A 14,496-nucleotide genomic window follows, 5' to 3' on the forward strand; every position below is an offset into this window, starting at 1 on the left:
TTCAACATATGGAATTACTGCTATTTTGTTACTAACTCAGGTAAATGTCCAAAACCCAGTTTACTCTAGTTTTCCCAGTTCTATGCTGTGGCAGCTGTGGTGTGGACAGACAGATGATGATTAAAATTAATATCATCAGACACAGATCATACACACAATGACCCACATCTGACACAGAAACACACACACGCACACACAAACATACCGTACGTGTGCTAATACACAACACACATGCCGCACTGATTGGTCGCCAAGTCTAGTGTGTGTCAGAGTGTGTGTATCTGTTGTTGTATTACGGGGTCAGTCATTAGTGATATTGGTTTTCAGCAGCTGTTGCTCTGTTCTGTTTCAGCAGCAGGATACAGGATGATCTGTGTGTGTGTGTGTGTGTGTGTGTGTGTGTGTGTGTGTGTGTGTGTGTGTGTGTGTGTGTGTGTGTGTGTGTGTGTGTGAGAAAGAGAGAGAGAAGGGGGAGAACAAAGTGAACATCAGTCTTGAATCCTCCCCTGAGCGGAACTGTGTTACTTTTGAAAGCACTTTTTGCTGCTGTGTTTTACAGTAATGAAACTGAAACATCACATTATCTACATGCAAACACGTTAATACACCCATAAACAGAACTATGTGCACTGTCTGTTTGCACCCATGTTTTAAGCACATCCAAAAAAAAATTACAAGCACTGGATCACAAAAACAAACTGAAAGCAAAAGTCAGGCAACAGATCTGCTGCCCTGAGAGCGCACAGAAAATTTAATGTAACAGAGCAATGTTTTGCTGTAACACAGCTCTTCTTCAGACGCTGTCAAAGAGACATAACAAAGCAGAACAAGTAATTTATAGACACAAACACGTTCATCACTCAGGCGGTCATGATCTGCATGATTGAGAGTCAACCTACTCTCAGACTGGACCTATCAGAGCAGAGTTACACGGGAATATCTGATACGCCCATATAGGGGGTGAGGGATGTCTCTATTGAAAGGGCAACAAAGGGAAATACATTAAAAATATTATACAAGAGCAGATTAAATCAGGACTCTGAATCATGCATTTGCATTTGGTTAAATTCACAAACACAATTTAGAAGAAATATACTCCTGGAAATGTGAGACTTAAAGTTTAAATGGGAAGTTTGAGTTTTTCTTTTTCTTTATTGCCCAGTTTAGGCTTTTTGGAATAAATTAGAATTTTATAGCATTTTTGAAAACAGGCAATATAAACAATAAAACATAATGAAAAGATTTTTGTGTTTTTACCTTATTTGTTTTTAAATAGCAATATATTTACTTATAGAAATTTATATAGAAAGAGCAGTTGCGATTAACAGCCAGAGACAAACAAAAACACAAAGCCTGAAATGTTTAGCTTAAAAAACAATAATGCCTCAAGGACCATTTAGCAGCTGCTGTGTAACTTTTGATCATATTGCATGATCTTCATCAGCGGGTAAGGTTTGCCACGTGTCATGAAATTAAATATTTTAAATTTCCATCCTTTCTGATGCATCTATTTAGATACTGTTCTTATGTTTCATCCCACAAAGTCTGTTTATAGCAAAGCCTTTTACGTAGCACCTCGTTTTTTATTTTAGTCTCAGTAGGTGAAATTAACCTTTACTCTCTGAGTGAAACTTTTAAAAGTCATTCTGTATAAAAAAAAGCTAAATGGAATAAATTGTGGAATATAGAGGAAGCAATGTACATCTCCACTAAATTACCTCCACATCACTTAATGTAAATTATTGCTGCTCTCAGCTTCGTGGTTGAAATGAGCCCAATGTGTAATGTTCATGGGGTTATAACCCTTAAAGTGGGTTGTCTGTGAGTAGGCCTCTATGTATTTGCTGCTGCAGTTAAAAAAAAAAAGGTATTTCTAAAAAAAAAAAAAAATCTAATTCAGGTTTAACTATGAGCAATTCCATATTCAGATTTTTTAAAAAATTATTGTATTTCCATAAATCTGGAGCGATCAGGATGATGTGAATGCGTTTCCTGGGTCCAGGGTTCTCTCACAGGTCACTGGATTTAATCATCACACACGCTCGCTCACACACACACACACACACACACACACACACACACACACACACACACAAAAGTGTAACTTTTCAATTAAAATTACATTTTCTGAAAATGAAAAGCCACAGTGGGAATATAGAGTCTACGTCTGAGTGCTTCAGTGGAAATAGCTGCACATGTTGTAGTTTCTGCTGGAGATAAGGCTAATGTGGTCATTCTTGGGGGAAGTAAAAGCTCTATGGTAATTTCCTGTAGAAATATCAGCTTCCACGGGCTGTGGCAGTTAGTGAGATAGATGGTCCAGGAGAGATGTGCGAAAACTACAACTCAGCATTTTTTTTACTTTATCTATTAGAGCGGTAATATTGCATGATCAAGTGTGGGACAGATTCACTCACAGTCTCGCTAACTCTCTCAATGCCCCCTCCTCTCTGCCTGTCCATTATGTTGAGTAATGAGTGCAGAGTTTCCAGTCCATCCAATACTAACTGTCCTCTTAAACTGACACGCCAAACTCCAGGTGATTGTCCTGCTGGTCTGCTGGATGTGAAGTGCAGAGGACAAAGACACCAAAATCTGTCTGCAAAGTGCAGCAAAGCTGAGTTACACTGTACAACTGCCGTCCATAATGAAGTGTTATACCCGTTAGGGTTGGGTTGTACTAGAAAAGAAGCGGTTCGTACAACCACATCAGAAATCAAAAAGTATTTATACCACAAAGCCAACTGTCATACGGAGGAGGGAGATGTGATATAATTTAAAACGCTGGGTTGTTCACATGAAAAGTGCCACAAAATAGTTGTGTAACAATTTTTTAAAAAAGAGAGATAGGGAGAGAAGTTCAAACCCCGTGTTCTTTCTCACAGCCAGCCAAACTCAGCGTGAAGTGGGTGTGAATGTCAGATGGTCAATGTTGGAAAGTTACAGAAATGTCAGATGGAGTAAACTGGCCTCTTTAGAAAGAGCTGTAGACTTCAGCATTGAGTCTGACCTGAGTTAATAACTATTACTTGACAACTGTATGGCCAAGCACACACATCACTGTCACACACCTTGAATAGATGATTGCTAGATCTGTTCATTGAATGAACGTGTTCTCTGAAACGTAGCTTTGAAAAGAAAACATTTAAAGTCATTATCCTACTCTGTCAGAAACATTAGTAGAGTTGTATCTGTTTACAGTGCAACCAAGCAAATGCACGTTGAATTAAAAAATAATGGCAGCAGCAGGACACAGTAACAGGTGTTTGTTACCTGCTACTGCAGCTGCTCCATATTGTTGCAATACTTCTCTGCAAAATCTGAAACTAATCCACTGTCATTAGATGCCAAAAATGATGATTAGTTAGACGATTAGCCACGATCAGTGTTGGCTCTGTGACAAAAACAGTTTCCTGTGGCAGTTTCACAGTAAAAGCCAACCTAACCATTTCAACATCATTAATATGAAGCAGCAGCAGAAGGATGTTCAGTTTACATTAGCGGCAACTCATTGCAGCTCAATGGGATAAAACTATGCTGGATTACGTGCATGTAAAGTTTCCTGTGAATGTGTGACGACAATTTGATTCCAGGGTGCAGGATTATACTTTTAAATGCTGTGTTCTTTCATAAGCATTCAGAGACCTGACTTGCAAAGCACTGGCATGTTGCTTACGCAGATTTGAGACCTGGCTTGAGCTTCACTTGAATGACTAAAGACTTGACGTGGACATTCCCCAAACAGCTCTGCCTCTTTATTAAGTGGAAACTGATTGTTATTCAGGAGCCTAAAGCAAAAGTAGGCAACAATGTGTCATACCATTGTGAGTAGGCATACATGTTTATTATTTTATTTGTTTTTACCAGCCAAAAAAACTACACCGGTCCATTCGAACGATTTGTCCTCCTCCTCTGTGGGTGAAAATGTATTAGTCACTGACTCACGTAGTTTAATCTCTGGCTGGAAGGAAAAACTTGCCACAAATACATTTTGAAATAAAACATCATTAACTCAGCGTAGCTGATGTAACCAAGCTTATCTTTAGAACAATTTCAGAAGAACAAACGTGCACCATATAGATAGATAGATAGATCTGAGTAAATCTCTGAGGGAGATACAGAAGTAGGGGATTTGTGTTTGTGTATGCTCTTCTGCACTTTTTGCATGTTGCCAGCCAAATGCCTTACTTGTAACAGTGTGTGTGTGTGTGTGTGTGTGCGCGAGCTAACCCAGTGTGTGTAAGTGGATTAGAAACAATGAGCGCTCTGTGATGAAAAGACAATAGACTTGCATTCCCTCTGCATCCCTGCATGGCTCCCTCTCTCTTTTTGTCCCCCTCACCTTCTCTCTCTAAAACTGTCTCTCTCTCTCTCTCTTTTTTTCTCTGTCCCTGTTGTCTCATACTCCTTTGCTAAAATCTCCCTTCGTTCCTCAGGTTTGTCTTTCTGTTCACCTGCCTCCATCTATTTCCGACTCATTTTCTCCATAATTCCCATTCAAACATAACCAGATAAACCTGTATTTGAGTGTGTGTGTGTGTGTGTATGTTGGTGTGTTTGTGTTTGTGTGTGTGTGAGAGAGAAAATAAAGACAGAGAGAGTAGTCCAGTGGTTATTAATCAGTAATTAGTGCTCTGCGATGTGTTGAGGATTAATTTACTGATTCTTCTATCGTCCATCTGCTGTCTGCAAACACACACACACACACACACACACACACACACACACACACACAAACCATTTTAGAAACAGTGAGAAAATAAGACTGAAGCGCGCACATACACATACGCACACAGACAGACACACACATACACATGCACACACACACAAAGCCTCTCTATCTTTTGGTAATAGTCTTGTCTGATTCCACGGTGTGTTTCGCTGATCTCTGATCAGTCTGGTCCAGCTGGACTCAGCCTCCCTGCGGCTGCATAACAGAATCATCCTAAACTCTTTCTCAGACGATAAGCAGTGTGTCGCCTGCAGACCCACGCAGCCTCTCTTCGACATCCTTGTTTCTCTGTGGGAACACTAAAAAGAGGAAGAAGCAGAGTTTCAACTGGGTCTCCATTTACGGGAAGCAGTGACATCATAACGATTATGAATGTGCTGCTGTTATAGCTGTAAGACACTTCTATACATTTGTAAATGATTATAAAACCATTTATAACTAAAGTTTTACAACATTTATATATGATTTAGGCATTATTTAAAAATGCTTTGTATTAAAATTGGGTGCGCAATTTCTTGGCCGACAGCACAGCTGTGGGGGACGGTGGCATTAGGATACCTGAAACCACACAGAAAGGACCAGTGGCAGCTAGTTAACCAAAAGTGACAGCTACTATACTGTGCTATACCTTGGGATGGGAATTGTTAAAATGTTATGGATGTCAAATCTATTATCAGTTCTGCTTATTGACCTGATTCTTTAACGATTCCCTTATCGATTCCTGATTTATGTGAGAATCAGACAGGAGGACGCCTGCTGACCTGACAGAAGGTCAACAGGTTGCATTATCTCAATTCATATAACTAACTGCGTTTACATAGACATCTTTTTTTCAACACAATTTTAATCATTCTAAAAAAAAAAAAAAAAAAAAAGCTGTCCATGAAAACGGGGTTATTGATAGAAAATGTAGTAGCTAGCTAGCTCAGTTTACTACCGATTCTCAACCTGAACTGATTCCCGTCTCTAGTTATCACGCCAGCTAAAACAATTACTACTATCCTTAATAGCACAAGCACAAGTTCTTCAATGTTTCATGTTACGGTAGCTTATCCCCTTGCATCAATCTGCACTCACCGTGTGGGATTAGCAAAACTATCCAAACCACACTGACGTGTTGATAAAGTTGGCTAGACTAGCGGATATAGCTAATATAGCTAACAGAGCTAACTAGCTAAAAAGCGATTAGTATTTGTGCTTGCTTGATACTTTAGTAAATTCAGCCAGGTAAAATAAGTCAACAAATAAGTTAGTCAGCTAACGTGAATTTAGAACTGTGGACTTGTAACGTTACTGTAACCGTTAGCTTAACGTTACCTGCGCTGCTGCTGCTGCTGCCAGCTCCTTCCCCGTCTTCAACAGCCGCAGGTCGCTTGGAACACATAGCTCTTGCTGTGACGGACATGTTCCAGCCTCAGGATGTCTAACGGACCGCGCTGCCAGATGGGAAATGATAAAACACTGAGGGAAAGTGTACATGAGTCATAACCAACAGCAGAAATGTGTTGTCTCTGCCGTCGCTGCCTGTGCTGGCTGAAAGTGGTGCTGCGTTCAGGGACGCAATGAACATTTCTAAAGCACTGATGTAAAATATACGATCAAAGAAGGCACTTCAAAGAAAGAAAATATGCCTGTTAGAAACTTTTTAGACAGTGTAATGTTTAAATGTTGTAGATTTGTTGCATCTTTCCTCTGCGCTGTGGATGTGACATTTTAAATTTCCCACAACACGGGAAGGCAGCATCTGACGCACATACAAGCTGCAGCTACTAACACAAATTGTCACACAATGATCAAATTAACGTATATTGTGGGATTTTTGACATCACTGATCGTATATAGTACAAAGGGCACAATTATTGTACAAAATATGGTAATTGTCATACACCTGGCAACGCTGCTAACAGCTCTCTAAACACAGACATATAAACACGTCGAAATGCCTTGTGGGAGATTGAAGTTTTCTGGCGGGATCATCCATTCATTCATTTATGAATGAATGGAATGTTTTGACAATTGCTTCATCTTTTTACTTCCGACAAATGACAGAGACTGATTTGTCTGTCTCACACGTGGATGATTGTCCTTTGATTATAGGTCAGTTTTCAGCTGGACACTTCATCAGTCTGAAAGGATTAATGTACAGTCTAGAAAGATACATTCTTTAGGATGTATGTCTGCTAAGTTATGTCTGCACAGTCTCGTTAGACCTGTTAAGGGTGAAATACCTAATTCTGTAGTCTACCTGCACATTATTAATGTGGTGGAAATAATTTTCTGCTCTTCACTGTGGAGTATATGAATAAAAAACGATATTATTCTGCAATTTTATCACATGAATTTCTAAATTTTCCTTAATTTTCACTTTTCCCCACATATCTTCATGAGGTCACATTTCTCTGAAGATAGTAAGAGAGAACAGTTTGGTCACCACATATGTGCTGCAGCGCTGTACATACAGAGAACACAAAGCACACTTCTTGCTGCTCATGATTCAGTCAACTGTGCTACAGTACACACACCCGAAGAAAAGCACTCACAGCAAGAGTTACCTTTTCTTCTGACAGAGGGATCAGGTCTGTCATGTCATTGGTCAAGCCCAGCATTGTGCTCAAATGGCCTCAAAAAGCTCAAGATGATTCACCTGCGGTTTCACAGCAGTTTCCATGAGAAGGAGCCAGTTTCCTGCTCTGCCTGCCAGGCAGCCCACGGCTCTGCACTCACCTTTCAGTGGAAATGACTTCTTTCTCAGTGGTCGTCGCTTACAATGTGAAATGGCCTCAAAGGAGGTGAGGCAGCGCTGAACAGTGAACTCGCTTATCAACTGCAACGCTAAAAGCACAGTTCTGACACTTGAAGGGTTTCAAGTGTTTACCCAGGACAAGATGTGTTTGTGAAGATGAAGTAACGGTTCAGGATGATCAGCTTTGGTTGCATCCTTCTGTCGAATGGAGGCTCTGAAGGACGAGGAGAAAACTCAAAGTACAGTTTCATTTTATGAATGCGCTGTTTTCGTTTTCAGCTTGAGGTTTGAGTTATTGGCACATACAAAATTATCATTTATGTCAGATTCAGACGCAATGTTAATATCAGGAGGAGCAGAATACAGTCCAAGCTGTAACATCACCAGCCCTCGCTGAAGATGTCACACGTTAATTACCTTGCTCAAGGGCACCTCAACAGCATATTTACAGCGAGCAGACAGTGTTCCTACGTTCACTCACGCCTCACGCATTATCCTCTCAACAAAAGAGAACCCGAGTGATGTGTTGCTCTTTGTAATGAGAGCTTCTCCAGAGTAATGAAACTTGTCTGGAACAAAGGGAGCGGTTCTAATATCAAACTGTGTCCTATTACCATAATAACTGACCTTTCTATTGGCTGAGAAGGGGGGGACACAGCCTCAGCCGTGGCCCAATCCAAACCTATCGTCTTGATAACAACCTGGAATTAATGTTCAGCATAATGGAGTGCAGGCAAAGGAGGAAAAGTGAAGGTGGAGGGGGTGGAGTGGGTGGTGGAAGACACGTCTTTATGAGGAAAAAAAACACACACACACACAACAAAAGGAAAAAGGGTGCTGTGGGAGAGACAGGAAAGGAAGGTAGACTGGATGGTGAGGAGGAGGAGGAGGGGGAAAGATGTCAGGGTACGAGGAGAAGAGAGGGGAGGGTAGGAGTGCGGAGATGTTTCGACAAAAGGTCTCATGTTGAGAAACACTCGTTCTCCCTCACTTTCTCCCTTTCCCCCTCATTATCCCTCCACAGGACGGAGAGGGGGGTGGGTGGGGGAGTAATGGAGGGAGAAATGACATTTTCATTTGTTCTTTTAAGGGCTCCTTATTATCACCTTTCAAGAGAAACTCTCTCTTTCTCCATCTCTCGCTCTCTCTCTTTCTTCTCTCGCTCCCCCACAATAGATTCAACTAGAAGTTTTTACACTCTCCTGTGTCTCCCTACCTCTCTCTACCTCTCTCTCCCTCTGTCTCGCCCTCCTCTCTTGTTCTCTCTCTCTCTCTCTCTCTATTCTGCAGTATAATTGCATGGCTGATTAATTATAAGGGAATCAGTAAGAGTGAAAAGAGGAGTTGGCATTTCAACCTACAAAGAGAAAGGAACCCTGCACCTACACACACACACACACACACACACACACACACACACACACACACACACACATCTGAAACCACCAACAACAGTTTTTTACCTCTGCATTGTCTTGTAAGAGGATTTTTGTCTCCCCACATGCAGCAAAACACACAATATTCTCATCACATGCAGACAAGCACACCAGTTTCCTTGACATTTGGACACAGACACAGTTACAAAGAACATAAAGATGCTTTCTGTAACTGCTGCCTTGAGTGTGAAGCAGATAGGTCATACACACAACGTGCTGAAGACCATTTTAAGTTCGCTGAGAAATATGAAGCAACAGAAAGAAAGACTGTAGGTGACTCCAAGATTCCCTCAGCAGCAAATCGAAGGATTTATGTCCAGTGCCAAACTTGCAACCTTTTTTGGAACCAAGTGAAGGTAAATTTCCTTGAACAGAAATGTAATGTAACCCTAAGGGTGGCGAGATGGTGAACGGGCATGTCTGACTTTCATCCAGGAGAGTGGAGTTTGTCTCCTTTCTCACACCTTCAATTAATGTTCACCTTTTGTGCCTTTAAAAGGTGAACATAACCATAATCTTAGCTACCTAACCCTAATCATAACTGACAGCGTGACGGTAGAGTAGGAAAGAGCCACCAAACGGGTTACATTTTACAGGTTCACTGGTAAACACTAAAATGCCAGAACGACGGGAAAACATTTGAATGTTTCTTGTTTCTCTTCTTTCATTTTGCAAACAACAGACGGTCTGCTTATTCTGCTTAGTCATCAGTTATATTGTGTTTCAGCACAATGGCACAAACAACCTGAGTGTTCTCAGTGGCGTATTTCTTTGTTTCTGATCTGAGTATAAATTAGTGAATTGACTGTGGCTCATAAGTACGACCTGCTGAACTGAGACTTTGATCACAGCCTTACTTGTTGCCCTGAAAGTCAGCCGAAGCACGAATGACAAGTGTTCAATAACAAGGGCTGTGTTGTGTGATCAGTTTCATTTTGAGACGAGAGAATTTTTAGTACGACTTCTAGAAACAGCACCCCACTGCCTCTGAGCAGGCTTGCATTAAAAAAAAAATGAGAAAAAAGATGTAAGTTCAAATTTGGCTGATTTATTGTGGACATTAAATCATGAATATTCATGACCTGCCAGCTGGCAGGTTGCCATGAGCTGTGCTGCATTTACAAAGCCAGTCATGGAAACCAAGACTTGATAATCATAGTATTGCTTTAGCGGGACTTATATGAGTGACATGATTTTGTCAACCAAAGGCTCATCTACATCCTTATAAAAAAAAGTTTTTTCAATCAAATCCATGAGTTTGTGAGAGTAATTAAATGGCAAATATTGCTACAAAGCCACCAATAATAAGAGTTTGCAGCATCCTTCTTCCCTCTGCTGTAACAATGGCACAGGGAGACACAGTCAAGTATGTTGAGACTGAGCTATCTGACATTTCAAGCCCATGAAAAAAGTCAAAGCAAATGTCTGAGTACGGAAAACTGGAGCTGTATAAACAGGCCAATGTGGCTTATATGAGAATCTCTGAGCGCAGGATTACTGTGCACCCTGCTGGGGTGTTTTACCTCTTAGCTTTGCCTCACCAAGTGGATCAATTCCAGAGGATTGATGATCGAGTTTTTCGGTGAAGACTGATGTTGTCGATGTTACTGCGGAACCTGGATTCTGGGGAGCCCTAAATTTCTCCCCGTCTATCTCCCTTGCTCCACTTTGTTGTCATGCCTCAAAATCAGCAGCTTTAACAGAATTATTTTGTGCGCAGATTGTAAACACACTATGACTCATCTCTGGGTCAAAACCAAGAAGTTCTACTCATCATTCTGTTATCTATTTTGCTCTCTCCTCTCTTTTTGTCATTCCTGATCATTTTGTACATTCTCTGTGTGTGCTTTTGTTACTGTCTGCATTAATACTTGTACATAAATGTGTGTGTGTGCCTCCTTCTTGCATTTTTTAAAGGTGTATGTGTGTGTGTGCACCTGCATCCCTGATGTGATTTAATCAGACACCAATAAGAGCAAATCTCATTAACATCAAACTGCTTTAGTACTAATTAGGTTACCGAGCAACCACCCAGCCAATGGCAGCTACTAATGCCATTAAGTAGAGCCGTGATTGGGCTGGGATCTTATTTCAACTTCCTGAAAGCTGCCAGCGTTTTAATCAATAAACACAACCGCAGTGATGTCACAGTCCGTTAGAACGGCGAGGCGGTAATGTCACAGCTCGTTAAGATTGTAAAGATGGTGGAAGGGATGAGAGAAACCGGTTGAAATGTTTTAACACGCAGTCAGATCCAAGGAATTTCCGCCTACAGACGATAGATATGGTGAGGCTGCATGTAAAAATTGTGCAAAGAGGGAAACACAAACGCAGCACATCTTTCTTGATAATTACATGGTGTTGTCAAAAGAGGGAAAATGGATGAATGGAGGGAGGAAAGGGGGAGGGGGAAGGAGAGGACATAGGGAAGGATGCATGGAGGAATGGATGTGTCAGAGATGCAGAGACAGTTGGAGAATAAGACAAAATTGGGGCATGAAAAGAGGGATAGAAGGAGGACAAGGGGAATCATCCATGCTCAAACTTTCAAGAGCCTCTCTCAGTCGAACACACAGTGTGAACAGTTTTACATTAATGCTTTGGCAAGAAAATTACAACAGTTCCACAAATTAATTAAAGTAACATTCAGACTACTTCCACTTTAGAATTAGTTCATTAATTTTGCTCAGTAGATTAGCAGGATAACTGAGACTAAAATAATCCTCTTTGCTGGTTTTATGGATTTGACTCATGCTATTTTGTGTTCGCTTATAAACTGAACGCTGTGCCGAACACGACAGGGCTCAAAATGGCCTCCTTTTCAGACCCACTTACGGGACCTGTGACATTAAGTTAAAACAAAGCATTCTAGACAGTTTAATCCATTTAACCTGGCCAATCCTGTTGCGGTCACTCCATTCAGTGTTTGATTCCCTCCAATTGTCTCAATTTAAAGGCGCTACCATACTCCTGTCTCCCTCTCTCTGTCTGTCGCTCCCTGTCTCTTTCTCCCCCATCTCTTCTGCCTCAGATCGATGGCGAGGGCGAAAAGCTAATGACCCATCTCAGCAACCAATTCACTCAGCTTTGCCACACTCAGTACCTGTCTAAATCTATGAGAGGAGAGGAGAGGAGAGGAGAGGAGAGGGGAGGAGAGGAGGGGGGAGGAGAGGATGGTTTATTTATTTAAAAAGCTTTCTCCTTCTTTTCTCAAACTGAAAACTCAGGGAGGCGAACAGAACGGAGAAACTGACGCACAGAAACCACCAGTGAGAGGGAGGAAGTAAACAAGTCACCATCACTGTGACTGTGGTTCCATCTGACTTGTAAACCTGCACGGTTTGTATGGAATGGATTTCATTTTTAAACCACATCTGTACAAGAACTGTGTCTTCTGCAAGTCTTTGTAGGCTTGACACAATGAGTCACACAAATGGGGATTGGATTTCAACCCTTTTTGTCTGCCGACCACTTAAAATGAAGCAGTGTCTGATTGCAAACTCCCGTCACAGGTTGAAAATGTCTCTGAAGGCTGATCGGTTTAAAAATTTAAGAATAATTTTCTCTCTGAGCCTCTTAGCGATAAGAGAAATGCTGGGAAAAAGAACATGAAGAAGAACATGAATTTGAGTAACACATTTTTTTTATGTCCCATAAACCATCTTGTGACCCTGCAGCTTCATCTTGTGACCCCTTACAGACGTCCCGGTCCCTGGATTGAGAACCACTGATTTAGTCTACAGGCAGCATAACCTGTAACTAATATACTATAATATAAAGGAAATTTGATCAATTTTGGCCTGAATGTGTCAATTACAAGCAAGTGCTCCTATTCTCAGGAATAACGCTGTACCCTCACACTGACTTCACTTTAGTTATTTGTTAATATGTGGATTTTTTTTTTTCTTCTTACCATTCCCATGGTATCAGAATCAGCTCACGCTCAGTGGTGGATCAGTTTTTCGGCTAACACACAGATGAAAAATGATTGATGCGGTGCAACATTTTCATGCATAAATGGTTATTTTGTTAGACTGAAAACAAAGTTTACCCGTCTCTGTTTCTCTCGGCCTTCCTTGCTCTTTATCCATCTATCTCTCTCTCTCTGCCCCCCACCCCTCCCTTAAGTTCAGCTTCAGTGCCTATCACATCTAAATTCATTAGTGCCTCAAGAGATGTGTATGTGTGTGTTGTGTGTATGTACTTGTGTGTGTGTGTGTGTGTGTGTGTGTGTGTGTGTGTGTGTGTGTGTGTGTGTGCGTGCATCATCAGTACTAAATGATTATAAAGCATAGTTATTAAAAACTGCCATAATTACCATGCCTGTAGCAAAAACACTCTGATATGAATTTACCTCCTCTCCTCTCCACGGGCAAAGACGCACACACTGACAACACAGAGATACTTATAGTGTACATGTAAGCACGCACATTTACAGTGGCACACAGAGAGACACACGTGCACAGGGAAAAGCAAGGGACACACACACACACACACACACACACACACCTCTCCTCTGGCAAGAGCAAATTTACACAGGTTCCTGAGCTTGGTGTAATTTTTCATGTTCCATGTCCTCTCTGGTCTGCTGTGAATGTCAATTATAAAACCTCATGACCCCAAGTTTGGGACTTACCCGTTCTTTATGCACCTCATGATCCTGGGGGAGTCACATCATCCGCTCAAGAAGTTTTGGTGATGTCACAAAATCTGAGGTTCAGTATCAATACTGAATACTGGATAATACTGAATAATGAAATAAAGTTAAATCATTACAAACCAGGAAGACTGTTTTCCTTGCACACTGTCTGAAAAGATCATCCAAATATTTAGTTTTCTTCCTCTTCTCTTTTCTGTAAAACCCTTTGCGTTTGATTGGTGGAAGCATTTCAGAGTCACAGTTTGACTGATGCTCATTGGCAAATATGTTTCATCATTTCCTTTGAGAATAAAATGGTAAAGTGCATTAATTTTTTTGTAAGGAAAAACAAGCAAACAAAAAAAACAATGTCTTGAGCTGAATCACAGTCTAAACTGGTCGATCAAACAGCACAGGGACCAATACAATATATGGAACTAGTTCAACAAAGCAGTCTGTTTACTCTGGCATACAATACTTTCCAATAAACAAACACACCCAACTCCCATCAAAACCTTGGTGGAAAAGTTGCTATCAAGCTGATCATCACCGATCGCCAGTTGGAAGGGCTAACAAGCAAGGAAATGGAACAATCCTCTAACAAAGGCAGAGAGGAAGAAGCTAGCACACAGGTTTAAAAATGGCTTTGCAAAAAATTTCTGAGGAAAGAAATACATTCAACACATGTGTTTGGTCTCAGTGTTGTCCAGTAGCGCCAACTCTTGTCTTAGTTTGTCAAGGCACTTAAGATCTTTCGCTGTGGTTCGGAGTCACATGATGGACGGACAGTGAAGGTAAACCCACGGAGAATTTCAGATGATGGATGCTTCTCAATGTCTGTCTTTGGGAATGAGTTAAAGCACAGCTCTCTTCTCTATTATGTTCTGGTTTATTCAGTCTCCTGGAGGCTCCATGATTTTGGGTTATCTGCTCTAAAACAGACCTA

The sequence above is a fragment of the Toxotes jaculatrix genome, chromosome 19 (genome assembly GCF_017976425.1).
Source record: "Toxotes jaculatrix isolate fToxJac2 chromosome 19, fToxJac2.pri, whole genome shotgun sequence".
Taxonomy (NCBI): domain Eukaryota; kingdom Metazoa; phylum Chordata; class Actinopteri; family Toxotidae; genus Toxotes; species Toxotes jaculatrix.